Source organism: Hemibagrus wyckioides, linkage group LG17, assembly GCF_019097595.1.
Source record: "Hemibagrus wyckioides isolate EC202008001 linkage group LG17, SWU_Hwy_1.0, whole genome shotgun sequence".
NCBI lineage: Eukaryota > Metazoa > Chordata > Actinopteri > Siluriformes > Bagridae > Hemibagrus > Hemibagrus wyckioides.
The window spans coordinates 11,323,966-11,341,164 of NC_080726.1; the positions used below are offsets into that span (position 1 = coordinate 11,323,966).

Sequence of the window (17,199 nt, forward strand, 5' to 3'; positions counted from 1 at the left end):
CTCATGTGTCTTAGTTCAGCCGTGCCACATTCATCATCTCTGCTGCAGTCCACAGTAATAAACATGCACGAGCGAAAGAGTTTAGTGCTGACAATAAGCATAAATCTTTAAAACTGATATTCTAGCTTGCTGTTTTAAGGATTTGCAAAGTGGACCTCCAGATTTGTAATTAACTTTTAAGGTGAAATTCATATCAAAAGTGCTGAAGTGCATATTAAAGCAGCGGTTTGTAATTTATAGAGCCCTCTGCTGGCTGTGAGGCAAATTACAATTGCAGTGACAACACATAACTTGCCCTTTATCATCACCTTTCCTAAACTACCAGAACTAATTTACAACTGGAAAAAATCCAACAATCCAACCTGAAAAAGAAGCTAGTGAGACCTTTTTTATTTATTTATTTTTTGCTTATACACAAGATATCTGGATGATTATAGCCATATAAACCCAGGGCTGAGAAACAGAATAGAAAATCAATTGTTTTGCTCTGAGCAGAACAAATAATTTAACGTTTCATTTCTTGTGTTTCAACCACAAGAAAATGGTTAAATTCTCTTCCTCGCACAGAGGCAGTGTTTAGGATTAATATAATACAATATAGTAGATTTGGAAAGCTACCCGCCAGCTGTATTTGTATTGATAAGGATTTGTCCACACACTAGATTATTCAATTTTACTGTGCTCTAACATATAGCTCAGAGATAGCCCATAATCATTCACCAGAAGTTGTTCTTATCACAAATAAAAAGTCCAAATGCGATGTTACATATTATCGATAGAGTTAGCAAATTTGGAGATTAAAAATGCATTGATGTGTTAGCTGTCTAAATGCCAAGCTCTAATCTGGGTTAGCTGAGCTGTGTTTCTCTGATTCTTGTGAGTACAGAACAACAAACAGGCCTGGTTATCTGTCCAATGCATACTGTATCATAGTGAGGTTTGACATTGAGAACAGGTTCATTTATCAAATTATTCACCTTGTTTCATTAATCAAGGATCATATCCTGTGCTACACCGTAGATGTTAAACAACAACTTGAATAAAATCATGCTTGATGCATTTTTGTTTATGAATATTTTAAGTATTTGGATGTTTATGGCAATACGACTGGGCAGCACGGTGGCTTAGTGGTTAGCACTGTTGCCTCACAGCAAGAAGGTCCTGGGTTTGAGTTCTGGGTTTGAACAGGCAGGGGCCTTTCTGTGTGGAGATTGCATGTTCTTCCTGTGCCTGTGTGGGTTTACTTTGGGTACTCCAGTTTTCTCCCACAGTCCAAAAACATGTACATCAAGTTGATTGGTAATTCTAAATTGCCCATAGGAGTGAGTGTGTGTGGTTGTCTGTCTATATGTGGCCCTGCGATGGACTGGCGACCTGTCCAGGGTGTACCCCTGCCTTTCACCCTATGTGCGCTGGGATAGGCTCCAGCAGACCCCTGTGACCATAATTAGGAATAAGCGGGTATAGACAATGGATGGATGGAGATAAGACCTAGTAGTCAGAAACAAAATATAGTTTAATAATTTTATAATAACACTAATTCTTATAATACTACTAATAGTAGAGATAATAGAATAATAGCAATTTCAAATCAATATTTCTGTTCAAGTTAAGGATGATTACATCTTGAGTTTTTGTCTCCAGAAAAATGCTATTCATAGCCTTCATCCCATGCAGTGTGTATTCCTGGCTCACACCCAGTGGTTGCTAAAGATTAATAATGAATGAAATAAAAATACCACTCAGTTCCAGTTTTTGTGTTTATTCCACAAACCAGTTTGGATCCCTACTTGAAATATTACAAATGGCAGCTTTAATTTAAAATGCAGTACAGCCTAGAGCAATGCAGCTTAATAGCAATAAAACACTTCTCTTTGATGCTGCCAGTTTAAGGCAAATACAGTATTCAGTATCACTGAAACTGGTCAAGTAATTTATAGATAACCCAGTTTCAGAAGCGGCCATGTCATTATCATGTAGCCGGTTCCAATAGTATCACTAATGGATGAGATGAGCTACATTTTAAATTATTATTATTATTATTTTTTTTACTTTAGACAGAACATTTATTTCAATTAGATGCAGTAGGTTAGTATAGTATGCATGTACACTGAATAAAATGACCAATAAATCAATAAGCAACTGTAAAAATGACTGTGAACATAGAATATTTACAGTACTGTAATGTCTTACATGGTATAAAATAACACATAATTCAGTACATTCAAAGTGACTTACAACTGAGGCAGGAAACTGAGCTGAATGTTAAGGGTTTTGCTCCAGCACCCAATTATTGCAAGCTACTGCAACTAGCTCAATTAATCTGCACTGAGTCAATGCAATGTTTATTGAGAGTTAATTCAGTAGTAACAGTGGCTGAATCAATGCTAGCTAGTTTAGTTCTTCTGGCTCAGTGGTTAAGGCTTTGAGTTACAGATCAGAAGGGCTGGGTTTAAATCCCAGCTGCCTTTAGATTCTTGAGCAAGACCCTTCAGCTCAGATGTATCTTGCATCAACTGTAAGTCGCTGGATTATTTTTTATTTTATATTATGTAAGATAATATAGCACTTTACTCTAAATATATTCACAACAGTCTATTGTAATACCATGGGCAGTAAATTACCACAAAAAGTGATGTATTAGATATAGTGTATTATGTAGTGATAGCTGTTGAAGTGAATTCAGAAAGACTATTCTGAGGCCACTTATACACACTCATTCTCTCTTTGGGATTTTATTTTGTAGTGTTTCTGACTGGCCACAGGGCTCACTCTGTTCCCTCTGTTCCCTTTCTCCCATCTCAGGATAGCAGTGTGGGTGATTAGAGGGAAAGTTGGAGAAAGAGATCTGTGAGGCCTGCTAGTTTTGAAGGCTCATGTCTTTCCATCGGGCCTCATTAGGACTGGAGAAATCTTTGGCAGAAAGCGGACAGCCTTCAGCCTTCATGCCTCCATCCAAGTAACAAAATTGTTGAGAAGCTTTAGAAGCATTTGTGTAGCTCATGCTGGACTGCCAATACAACAGGTACTACCAGGTAAGAGGATTGATTAAAGTAGCTCTGTTTCAATGTGAAGTTCTTCTGACTACAGAGTGCTGATGTGCTCAAATAAATGAGATGGAATAAATGGATCTTTAAGCAATGAAAGCTGGAGAAAACTGGAAAGCAAGTGACCGTAACTAGTAACTATATTTAATGCTGTGAATAATGCTGTTTAATGCTATTCCCCAGATCTATTTTTACTACTGTGCTCATCAGCGGCTTATATATGTAATATTTTATTTTTTAACGTTTGTGTTCTCTGGGCTACAAAAACTCACACAGTCAGAACAACTTATCAAACATTATATCAAACGCTTTATATGTCATGTAACATAACCTCGACCACTGTAATATAACCAAACCCACTTCTAACAGTATACCATTTGAATAAGATCAGTATGTGATAATTATTTTGACCTCTTTTTTGAAAATACCGAATGTGACCTACAGAGCATTTGGGTGAATGTTTTTGAGTGAATGTAGGTTGATATGCAATGCATGCTTGTCACAGAACATTGATATTCAACCTTATAAAAGGTGTTACAAATGTCTTTCTTTCTTTCTTTCTTTCTTTCTTTCTTTCTTTCTTTCTTTCTTTCTTTCTGTCTGTCTCCTGTGAAACTGGGTTGTATAAAGACTTCTTTTGTACATTCTGATATCAGTTTCAAGTAACAGCCACTTCAGTTGACATAGACATTTCTTGAAATAATATTGTGATTTGCCATTTTCAGGGCTGGCCAGGATTAGAATATTATGATAGCTGAGTGTCGTTCAAGGCACCTAGATATTTTAGAAGATTTAATCACTTAATGTAAGGTCATAACTCTGTTATTACAGTGTAATGATCACTGCCAAAATCCTTCACTAAATAAGAGTGTTATACAGCAGGTTTTCATGAAGTCATTACCACCAAGTGCCAAGTGCATGAGGTACTGCAGTAAATCTTTTGGAAGCAAAACCATTGTTAAATTTTCCAATTAACCTCACTTGACAAGCTCACAGGTCACATCATCACCAATATGTGATGCCGCCTTCAAGAAGTTCACTGAGCTTCAGTTGTCATGACATTTTGACATTTTATTGCGAGTCAGCCCAGAATCTTATGTCAGAAATAATCTGCCACTTGACACAGGTGACATAGCAAATTCAAATTAACATAAAGGGATAAAAACATCTCTATGGCAGCTTAAAAACGCCTCTGTGCATGTTTGTGTAGATTTATGAGCTCAGTATTAGATATAAGTTTTTCTAAAGTGTTTGCTTTGCTGGAGAATAAACGATGAACATGTGTTTCAGAAATCTGCAAAGTCTTTGTTGGCAAATTCTCACTCACTGGCCCTGCTTTCTACTCTTTTGTCATGTTTCGATTGAATTAAGCCTAAGGGTACTCGCATTTATCATAATTGTCTTATCAGCTGAAACTGTAGTTCACTTACTGATACTATTAGAAGTAGGTCAGATTCCAGTCTACATTTTTTTTTTTTTTTTACAACAGAACCTGAAAATTCAAGACATTTATTTTGAGATTCCTCAAAATGATCCATTTTGAGGAGTTTTCAAATGGTGTCTCTTCCTCCCACTGGGAGAGCTCAAGACAAAGGAAAGGCAGTAAATGAAGAAAACAAACAGAGGAGTGCCAAACAAACACCACCGAACAGGAAATGAAAATGAGGAGAGAAGTTAACAACAATGTGGTGATAAGAAGATTTAACATGTTTGGAAAGAAACCACAGAGAGCTGGAAAATGTTCAGTGACAAATGTGTTTATACCGTTATTCGTTATTACTTATGTTTTTCATAATGCTGTATCTATTATTAAACACTGGAATGCTAGGCATGGTTGCTTAGCGGTTAACATGTTTGCCTTGAACATCTGGGGTTGAAGGGGTTTGATTCCTGCCTCATGTGGAGCTTGCATGTTTTTCTCTATGCTTTATGGGTTTCTTCCCTGTACTTCAGTTTCCTTCCCCAGTCCAAAAAGATGCATGGTAAACTGGCTGCCATCTCTAAATTATTAATAATGTGTGAGTTTATGAGCGATTGTGCCCAGTGATGGGTTGGCACCCCCATCCAAGGGGTCTTCTGCCTTGTGCCCTGAGTTCCTGGTGACACGCTCCAGGCTCTGTTTAAGATAAGCACTACAGACAAAGAGATGAACTTATTTTTGGTTTCCACTAAGCATTTTAATCCATGCTTAGTCATTATCTGAATTGCACTGCATGAGTAGATACATTTTACACTGTATTCTTTAATGCGTGTGTAAAATCATCTGCGTAATTTTCAATTATCGGCTTAATGATCACTGAGAAAACACCAAGGAGATTTCACCGAAATGTTTCTTTTCTGTAATGATAAGGGCTTATTATTATTATTATTATTATTATTTTTTTTATAAGCGTACCTATGATTGCATTTCTTTCTTTCTTACAACAAATATCTTTTACTAGAATATCATCTGAAGGGAAACATTCTTAAGTCACACGGTAAAGTGACAGAAAATTGACTGTAATTGTTAAAAATGAAGTAATGCAAAAAACCTGGAGGTGAAATGTTCTGCTCTGTGTCTTATGAACTGGTTTAGCGTAGCATTTTAGCATTTTCTGCTTTGATCATTATTTTCATGTTGTTTTTTTTAAGCCTTTGACATTTTAATGTATTACATTTTGCTTGCATCAGTGAGCTTATTTTGAAAAAATAAATAAATAAATAAAAAATTAAAATGTAATTAAATAGTTCATTATCATATCAGCACTTATATAAAATACAACAGCAAACTGCATGAACACACTCATGGCTCTGATTTATTTATGAAAAACAGCCAGAGTTACCCATTCTATATGTGCGATATACTGTACAGTAGATTCATTGAGCTGGTAAGGTGTATAGGGCTTATTCCACTAGGTGTCAGTTGCCATAAAGACTGCTCATCTATTTTAACATTGGGTTGATGTAACAGTTGTTTTAAGTGATGGATGTTTATTGTAATAAGGCTGTGTAGTAACATTTTCTGTGATGACGTCTGGTAGAAGAATATCAGGCCAACTGATTTTGTAGTTTTGTAGTTTGTCAGAGTCATATGATAGTGTTGATGTGTAAGCTTGCAATCTGGTTAATTAGAAAACTGTACATTAGGTTTCCATTAGGTGATTCGTCCATAAAATGCTCCTGAACCTGACTCTTGGTGCTAATAACACTGACATGAAGAACTGCTCAATAACACAATTAAATAGCAATGATTTTTAAAACTCCGTCAGTCTGTACCATGTTATGTCTATTTCATCTTTCCATGAATTAATCCGAGGTTCTTATTTCGTCCTGTATAGGATTTTTGCACATACCATGACACCATAATTACACTGAGCTACATAACCTAAAAGTCTACCATTCAAACAGAAGACTGCTAATAATATACCTATTATTAAATAACCTCAATTACCTGCTCTCTGATATCATTTGTTTTTGATGTCATATTTGTATACACTGATAATCACAAGGTGTCGTTGTGTTTAGGCCATCACTAATTAAAATTTCTAAATCACTCTCCACATTTCATTTGCTTTTCATATGTAAAAGAGACCCATTAATAAACATCATAAATGTGTTTACAGGTACAAATGAGCTTTAATGGCTCATGGTGATCAAGCTTGGATACCCTTCACTGTACACACTAATTTCTATGACCCTCAAAAAACAGTTTAACTTTGCTTTTATAATACCTTTACAAGGACAAAGTCTTAACACTGTATTGTATATCTTTATGGCCTACCAGAAACACACAAAGCTACAAAGTCTACATCTTTATCCTAATGCAAATCAACCCAGAAAGTCATAACGCTTTTTTTAAAAAAAATCCGCATGCCTTGATTTGGATATATAAGGCTCTCTTTTATAAGACTAATGTTTATGTACTTTTAAGTCTATTGTCAGGACAGGCTTATGTGTGTTTCATAAAAAAACTATATTCAGGTAAAACAGTGGAGGAAGTTGAAATGACTAAATCCGGAGGACGTTTTGCGTCTTAGTGTCATTGGTTGTTTGTGAATATTTTAGCAAAGTAGTGGCAAATTACAATTCAGTGAGGATATAATAATGTAATTTGTCAAAATGCAACATTTTAGATAATGGCATGAATGTTCAGAGACCAATAATACGTAATGTGCATGGTGGCTTCTTGATATTTAATGTTTGCATGAATAATATTGGTTGGCTTGGTTTTAATATTGTATTTAAGAGCATTTCTATCAAATGATGTAAGTTGTTATTCTGATCAGTGATTAGTATACTCACTCTTTGCATGATTAAATCACTTGAATGAATATTTTATGATAAATGTGCCGCATAGACCTTAATCAAACTCAGCAAAATCTACTTTTATTAATGGAAAATTCCAGTGAGGAGAGAGAGAGAGAGAGAGAGAGAGAAAGGAGTCAAAAGTTAATGAAATGAGGAATGACTGAAGGCATCAATCCCAGGAAGAAAACCAACGCCAAGTCAACGTGCCTAGCCCATCATTCATTATAACAACCAATTTAGCTGATGAACAAACAACAGGCCCTGACAGCCATTTTGCATTGCTACAGATTTCATTTTGGATGAAATGCTCAAAGCTCACACCTCTGTAGCTTTTACTGTTATTGATCCTCAATCTTCTGAAGAGTGAAGTGAAGAACTCCTGAGAATCAGGCAGGATTTATCCGTGTGTAATGCTGTATATATACGAAGCACATTAAAGTGGCAGTAGATTCTCCTGTGTTATTGAAGCAGAGATTCCAGCTTGTTATTTGTGTCTTGTTTTCATTGTAGAGTTTTATTTATTACTTGCCAATTAATTTAAAATAAAATTTACAATGAAATTTACCATGAAAAAAGTGAGACACAAATAACAAGTTGGCGTCTCAGGTTCAATAACAGAGGAGAATCTGCTGCCACTTTAATGTGATATAATTGGATTTACAGATAACAGGACAGTGAGTGGAAACAGAATTACAAATTTGCCTTCTCTTGATTTGGGCAAACCTTGCCTTGGGCAACTGACTTTCAAAACCATGTTCTGTACGGGCAGGGGGTGTTTTTGTAAGTATGCAGATACAATAGCAGGAGTATCCAGAGCTGCAGTCAGCGAGCACATAGTAAAATATTTATGTGTGATTTATTTTGTGTTTGCAATGCTAGATGCTCTATTTACATATAATGAAAGTCAAATAATAAGAATTCATTAATACAGTAAATACATCTTCCTGTAGGAGGTCAAACATGCTTCTAAATATTAGCGTGCATAAGAAACCTATGCAAAAGCTTTTCCCTTGACATATAAGCAGAGCCACGGGAGAGCAAGTTTACATTCATCACAAGTTTAGTTTTTATTGTCTTTGTGTTGGAAAGGTAGGGCGATCTCAGGGGTCTGTCTTCAACCTTAAACAAAACTGCAAGCTTTCTTGCATTTATTCAGTTGGGGTTTTGCTGCAGCAAATTTCAGTAAATAAAACTTGGTGCAATGTATAAAGATAGAAAATATGTTAAAATGTACTGGGTGGTTTGCACTGCCCCAGAGAATGAGTGGCTTCAGGCACTAGTGCATTTCCAGGGGATTTTTTTTTGTTGTTGTTGTTGACTACATTTAAGAGGGGATGAAGTTAAAGTGATAAAATCTCACTGTAGTGCATGCAAAGGTGGCACAGTTGTGTATCCATGCCATGTCACATCTTTAGTGTTCCTGGTTCAATCCTGAGCCTGGGTTACTGACCACTGTGTGGAGTTTTATGTGATCTCTCTGTGCCCCTGAGGGATTTCTGTGGGTTCTCCAGGTTCCTTCTACTACTACTTTGTGTTTATTTGTGAGTGTGTGTGTGTTGAAGATGACTGAATGTAGTTCCCACAGTAATGCCGTGATGATCTATAGTTAAAAGCTATGGTTAAATCTTAGTCTTTATTCACTTTATTGAAAAGTACATTTTGGTTTGGCTTTATTATAGAATTTCCATTACGGGAAATTTCATTGCATGCATCACTAATATAAAAAAACGATCTCAGTTTAACAAATAATTCAACATTGTGGCTCACTATAGAATATAGAATAATTCTTAGTACACTAAAGCGTTTTCATTCACCACATCGCATTAATTACTGCTCACTTTAGTGTCCTTGAAAAACTACTCGCTATAGATTACGTCACTTTCATCCCGGTGATTAATGACAAAATTTATTTATTGTTAAAAAGGCTTCAAATATCCAAGGACACCCAGTGCTGTATGGTAATTTGATTTAAAATGGATGACACTCTGGCCAGCACCTCACAAAAGGAAAATCAATTCAGTGTGGTATTATTCATAAATATATCGCCTTGCAATGATAGTCGCTTGGTACGTGTCCATTTAATTTGGACATCAAGAGCATTACATTAAGCTAAAGAGTGTGTAGGGGGGGTCATGCTACCCTAATACAGTAACAACAAGAGAATGAAGTGGGATCGATGACACAGAAAGCCCTAAGACTATAACTAATGCTAATTAACTGCTAATCAATAACCCGTCTCAAAGGTTTATGAGATAACTCTGATCAGTAATGGTGGCTTGCAAAGAAACATTTATCATTTTTTGGCATTGCTTCAGAAAAAAAAAGAGGCTATAAAAGATTTTGATGATATAGCTATTGTAAGCATATTGCTGGCCAACTTGATGCTCTTCATAGAAGCAGTGTGCTCATTTATCTCATCCAGTTGAAAGCCTGGGGGATTTGTAAAGCCATTTATGTTCGGAGCAAATGCAAGACACATTCTCACTGATCCTGCACCTTTACAATACTCTATTAACAGAAAAAAAAATCCTTTTCAATTGTAAGATACTGAAGCAGAGTTTTTGACTCTAATTTATTACATAACGTACATCTAGTTATAAACTCTATATGCAAACTGTTGTGTGCTGTGTGCACCAGGTCTTTGTGACCAACAGGATGATAGCTATTCAAACTCAACCATAAAAATTAGCATGTAATAGATCATATATAATATAACCAATTATTAATTCAAGCCAAATCGATACAAGTAGTTCCTTCCAAACCCATTACTAAACTATTAAACTGTTAAAGAATGATTACTATCATTGCTAAAAGTATATACATCTCAATGACTGAGTCTACAGTTATCCTCACTATCAAGCTATTATGATTTATTACGTGTTATTACATGTATTATCATCGATAAGGAATACCTGAGTGTTAAACTAATTAACTGAGACACCATTCTTACAGTAAAAGTACAGTAGAATAAACCTTTAATACACATTTACCATAATCAAAATACTTTATTTTTACTCATACAATTTTTATTTACTACATTTCATTATCATATTCATTATTTTATTATTATCTATTAATTCCCTGTATATTAATTATAACCAGGCCAGGAATAAACAGGTGAAAATATTAAATAAATAAACAACATAAATAAGTTAGTAAGGTGTTGGGCAACAAGAAGTCACCAGAACAGTTTCAATGTCATGCGGCATCGTAAATATTAAATTCCCTGGATCTTTACTGACAGAATGAACAATATTCTTCCAAAATATATTTTCTCAAATGGTGTTCTAATGAGATTTGTTGATGGAGAGTGCCATTTAACATTGCTCCAAAAACTCCCATAATTGTTCAACTGGATTGAAATCTTGACTGTGAAGGCCATGGCATATGTAATGCCCTGTTGTGCCCTGAGGTTGGGGTGGAGTCATCCTGCAGTGCCCACTTTCTTCCAGTGGCTTAGTGGTTTGCGTTGCACCTCCAGGGAGGAGGGGTTTGATGTTCTCTCTATGTTACAGTGATTTTCTCCAGGTCCTCCCTAGTCTAATGACATGCATTGTAGGGAGACTGTCATCTCTAAATTGTCCATAGTGTGTGAATAGGTGCGTGAGTCTGTATGCGACACCATCCAGAGTGTCCCCCAGTCTTGTGCCCTGAGTCCCATGTAGCAGGTTCCAAATTTTCAGCAACACTGTGTAAAATAAACCGTAGAGAAATTGGACGGATGAATAAATACAGCTAAAGCATGTCAGCAGAATGCCCCTGCAGCATAACAGAGCCATTAATTTAAGGGAAAAGGAAATAAATAGAATTAAATAAACAATTACCCACCCAATTACCTATTTTGCTTGTAGAATAAAGTGTAATGATGGGCTTGATGTATTAATAATTCCTTGTTAAAAGTGTCAGCAAAGATGTAAGACTGAAAGTTTGTTATGAGTTTGTTCAACAATAGGTGTTGGAAGTGATAGATGTGATATCTTAATCGCAGATCTTCATCAAATGTGTTTTCCTGACTAAGATAGATTTTAGTCATCTGTCTGTGTGAGCATCTGTGCATGTCTTTGTGTACACATGCATATAATCAGCATATGTGTGGTGGTGTGTGCACATAAGTGCTCATGCATTCAAAAAATATGGGGTACTAAGTCTGAAGACCTACATCCGTGTCTACTTGTCAGTGTTGCACTAATTTAGGAACTGGTGTGGATGTCAGAAGATTGTCCAGGGTACAGGCCTGTCATACACACCACAGGGCAGAGATGTGCAATACACCTCTGATTCCACTTAGAGGATGTTAGCCACCGTCTTTCCATCACAAAGCCAATCTTCACAATTTTATACTCTAATAGACTGTCAGAGGCTGCCTGCATGACCAAATTGCCTGAGCTTTATTATTATTTCCATTTTTTCCTCCAGCTGCCACTGGTTTTGAGACAGAGCCTGTCAAGTGAAGACTTGCACAGGGCTGCCGAGTTTGACTGGGACTCAAATTGTCATTTCCAAAGTGACAAGGTGCTGATTTGCCCGACTGGCAGTGAGCGATTGGACATATCCGTTGACAAATGGGCACAGGGACTGAGCTGGCAGGATGCTACGTGAGACAAAATGCCTTTGGCCACAGGTTTTGAAGGTTTTCTCTCTCTTTCACGCTCTCTCTCTCTCTCTCTCTCTCACACTCTTTTTTTTTAATTCACATTTTTATCACACATCACAGCAGGACAGGTGCTGCTAAAACACTGCAAATAAGGTCAAATTCAAGGAGTCATCCAGCAACAGCAATGTTTTTAATTGTAAGCACCCAATTAGTGGACAGGAGTGATAAAGCTGTGCATTTTACAGGCACTTCACAATAATGATTAAAGTCACCATGTGAAAAATAATAAAAATGTCATGTCAGCCAAATATTAACAGGCCACATAAATGCTGGTTTACAGCATCAGCATGCTGTGTGGGTGTATCAGAGCACATATAATAAAGAATTTATTTTGGTGCCTTGCCATAAAATGTTATATCTTAGCACACCCCTCACTGGGTGTGGTCATTTTGTCGAAGATTAAACTTATTTTTTTTATAGCATTACAGCTCTGTGGGGTGTCATCTGTAGCTGTCATTGTAATTTTTATGAGACAAATTTGAATGCTTGCAAGTCAGATAATGACAGATATCTTAAAAACTGTGTTATTAATGAAAGTAAGTGTGTGTGCATGTGCAATAGAGGGGCATGTTTTTAAATCTGGTTAAGGTGAGGACCAAATATTTCTATTTTATATTTTTATATATAAGTGAGGACCAAATATTTCCAAAAAAATTAGAATGTCTTCCAGTTTGGGGATTTGGCTGGTCCCCTATATCTTGTTTGTTATTAAAAACAAATAAAAGAGATGGAATGTTTCCTTTTAGTTACTGGGGTTAAAGTTAAAGTTTCTGTACCTGTCACATGATACCAATAACGCAATGAAGACAGGTGTCGGGGTTCAGTGGTTTAGATTGGGAACACTAGCATCTTTCCGCTTATATAACCTTTATTATCTGAGACCGTTCAATGTGATACTCTTGCTGTCATTATAACGATGATCTTTATGCTAACAAGGCTTTTGAGGCTGACTGATTTTACTGGGCCCTCAAGAGGCATTAGCTCCACATAGGCATTTAACAGTGATTGGATGAGATGTAGCCTGAAAAAGCTGAAAGAGTCAACGAGCTCATGCTCTGGCCAACATCCAGCATGCACAATAGGATGAGAGCAAGCCTTCATGCCTCTCTTTATGATACACTACTTAAATAGGTCTAGGTTGAAACCTGGCTGCTCTGAGATTACAGTACAACTGTATAATGCACAGGGTCAGCACAACGAGTGAAATTAGAATAAAGTCTAGACAGTAGCTAGACTAGGTAGCTGTCATTTAGATGCCATAGCCAAGTGTGTGTGTGAGCACCAGGGGAAATGTGTTGCCAGACTGCAGTGTGTCTGAGAGTGATATTACAGAATGAAGCATTAGGAGGATTAGAGAGACATAAAACATGTTTAAAAGTTTAACATATTGTATGTGTGCTCATTTGTATATAAAACGACACATTCACTTAATATTCTAACAAAAACTAATGTACCTGTCACACACAGAAAAATTGCTAAACACCACTTGCTCACATCCTGTAAAGCCACACACAGAACTGCTGACTCAGTCCGCGATGGTATCACACCCAGCTCCAAACTCACTGCGAGTTCCACACATCATTCATTTTAGTCACCGCAGCTTTTTGTTGCAGCCTATTCATCAGACACTTTGCATAGGCTTTAGGCGAGACTGTATTTTCTGCTAGCGTGACTCAGATTTTAGAAAGCAGCTAAGTGTTTTGCAACCTCTCATCAGCACATCAACCTCTCATCAGCATATGCAGAGTATTGCATTATTCACATTCTGGTCTACAGTGCCGGGAGAAGGGAAGAAAAATCCTTGTTGCCAGATGGATCAATTCTTATCCTGAAGATTTCAAAAGAACTCCTTGGTTCGTGACTGATTGCTTGTCCTCTTTAATAGTGCAAATCTGTCATTCAGTATATTTTGAATATTAATTATTGGTGGGGGTAATATGTCTTCTTAATGCTGGCTGTTAGTGTGTATCTGTGTATGTGTGTGAGAGAAAAAGGAGAGAGAGAGAGAGATCTGTAAAGTAATGCAGGTTTAAAGTAGACTTATAGCATGCACCTCCCTGTAAGAGCAATTACACCAATAAATTCAACCAAAGTAACAAACAGAATATCTATATATCTTTATATGTATTGGTTTAAAACTATATATATATATATATGTTTGCAATTTGTCCAACTAATGGACGCACAGTTATTTACTGGAGTCAGATCCATATCTATCACTTCCCCATATAAAAGTATACTGGCAATGATTTATCAAATCTATCTTTGTATACAGAAAAATTCAAAACACTTTCTCTGAAATGATAAATTCCTTGACATAATTGTGCATCTTTATAGGATACACAAGAATATATTTTTTGCCGTATTCAGTGTAAACCCACATTCTGTCATTCAGTTCCTGCCCACACTAAACCTAGCAGTCACCTCAGTGAAACGCTGCCTCCAGGCACCATCAGTGTCAAGAAGCAAAGACATAGAATTAAGACACTGTTCCTACCTGTCAAGCGCATTTTCAATTACTCCGTAACTGACATTAATGCCCTTGAGAAGGTGTGGGCAAAACCCAGTGAGACCAGCACAGCAAACTCACACTCTCCAACCCCAGCAGTCAGATGGAGTCACATGATTAACTGCCCTTTGTAAGACCTGCAGGAGTGAACTGTGAATTAATTGACCATTAATTGGATGCATTTATCCACACAGTAATAAAGCAGGGACTGGGGGATCATCTGGAGGAGGAGATAATTAAATAGTTTCTGTAGCTAGCAGATTGAAAGGGATTTTTTTTTGCTATTTTGATCTATGGCCCCAGAAGCTTTCATACGAAAAAGACCCCATGACAAGTATTGCAACAACATTACATTGATTTCTGTTTGTTTTTAGAACTGCTATGTTAAGACTATTTTAACAAGACCTACTATATGTACGAATAAGATATTGTCAGCTGTCTTTAAAAAGAGTTAATAAGAGGCCATTTTATCTAGGTCAAACGTAAACTCATTTCCTGTTAAATGGACAACTTTTAGTAACCAGGTTCCCCTTTGTTGTAGAACTTTAGACAGAAACTTGTACGGCTTTAGATAGAACTTCAGCATGGTGAAAGACTACACCACCATATTTCTCTGATCCTTATTTATCACTGTTGTAATCTGTAGACTCCAAGGTGCTATTGTAACTATTCATCAAAGATGACATTTTAGGATATGATGGGAGTGTCCCAGTTCTCAACAGGGAGAGAGAGCTTCTGAAGAGTTGCTTGTAGGAACAGAGGAAGAAGGTCATAGGCCGGGAATGTGTCTCATCTAAAAAGCTAAGATGGAAATGCCATCTGCTCCATTCAAAGGAACCAAATGGTCAGATGAGCAACACTGAATAACTGCATATAAATTGGATGCTCCCTGACTTGAAGGAAATTGCCTTTTGTGTACATTTCACGGATCTGGAATATGTGATTGATGGAATTTGATGCATTATTTTACATTTCAATTTGACTGTCACATAAACAGTATTATTCATTGTGACATTCATTTGGACATCAATTTTGTAACATTATAATAGCAATAACAAAACAAAAACACAATAATAATGCACAAGCAGATGTACTGGAGGTACAGGGTAGATATGTTTCATTTGCAAATGATTCTTTTTTGGAAAAAGTCACTACGTTGAAGGAATTTGAATTTTGGCCATATTTTCATGCTTATCAAATACTGTTCTTGCAAGAACTATTCCAGAACACCTGACCTTCGTGTCTTAAAATAACAACTGACTGTTGCTTTTTGTTGTCATTACATATGGATTACTTAAGTCCATGTGTGTTATTTCATAGTTTTGAAATCTCCAGTATTGTTCTAGAATGTAGAAAACATTGAATTAAAAGGTGTGTCCAAACTTTTGACTGGTAGTGTATATGTTATCCTAATGATTAACCATCTTTAAATTGCTCAAGCTGTTAATGTATATGGCTTATGTAAAAAAAAAAAATAAACTGACAATAACAAGGTACAGTTATGACAGGGTCAATTTATACAATTGTAGATGAAGCATAATGTGCAAAAGTTTAAGGCAGGTGCTGTAAAGTAAGAATGGTTTCAAAAATATATATTTTATTTATATCACTTTACAAAGTGCAAATAGATGAAAAATCTAAATCAAATCAATATTTGGTGTGACTGCCCTTTGGCTTCAAACCAGCATCAATTCTTACACTTGCACAAATTCAGGGATTTTGTAGGATCAGAGTCAGGTTTATGATTATCCAGTTATACCAAGCAGGTGCTAATGATCACCAATTTTCTATGTAGGTTGAAACCCAGTCATTAACTGAAACAGAAACAGCTGTGAAGGAGCTTAAACCTGGGTGAGGAACCTAAGGTGAAGTGGAAGACATACACCTTTTTCACAGTACTGCATTTACTTAACATTACATCAGCAGTCTTGCTTAACTGAAGTCTTTTAAATATGTATATATATATTATCACTGATCATCAAGATCTTAGGTGGTCTAATAAACATCCATGATATTTGTTCCTGTTGTTTTCAATGATAACTTGAAGCGTGGCATGCATAAACAGCCCCGAGTGTCTTCTGCACCTTTTCTACACCACCAGCACAGCCAGCAAAGGTAAGTTATGCTCCTCAGAACACATTCTTTTTCAGCTTGGCACAAATTAGTTTACTCTTTGTCCAGCCAGCCTGAACTTTAGCCCCAAACTCATATACAAAATGCTCAAACAAAAAAACCAAAAACAACGCAACAATGTTAGTGTCAAAGCTCTTGGCTTTTATTCTATATCAACATTACCGCCAAAAGCACATTCTGAAAATACAGCATGTATAAAAAATCTGTTATTTTGTTCCCCAGCAAAATGGATCCTAACCACCTATAAATCCAAGAAAAGGTATGGCCCTTTTTACTAGCTGTCTTACAAAATCTGCAGCCATATTGTTTGCCTTACTAAATTACAAGTGAAAAGGCAGTTTTATCTACTAGCTATGGGCAGAGACGGACAGAAACCCCTCCAGCTGTCTTCCACTGTGTATATTGCTACTGGGAGCTGCTATTTATTTGCTTTTAAGTACAACAAGCTGGAGAGCCTCTCTATGTACAGGGGTTTGGAGTGCTTATCAATCATTTTTTTTCAGGAGCTGCCAATCAAACATGCCTGAGCTGGATTGTGTACGTGTGCTATATTGATTGCTTTGCCTTTA

General features: G+C 36.5%; 1 long non-coding RNA gene across 1 annotated transcript in view; it reads left to right on the top strand.

Moving 5' to 3' along the window:
• Nucleotides 1-13,765: 13,765 nt before the first annotated feature.
• LOC131367572 (uncharacterized) overlaps nucleotides 13,766-17,199 on the top strand; it is a 44,427-nt gene continuing 40,993 nt past the window's right edge. The window contains exons 1-4 of the long non-coding RNA XR_009206951.1: nucleotides 13,766-13,841; nucleotides 16,293-16,348; nucleotides 16,545-16,612; nucleotides 16,853-16,889. This is a non-coding gene — a long non-coding RNA (uncharacterized LOC131367572). The remainder of the gene's footprint in view (nucleotides 13,842-16,292; nucleotides 16,349-16,544; nucleotides 16,613-16,852; nucleotides 16,890-17,199) is intronic.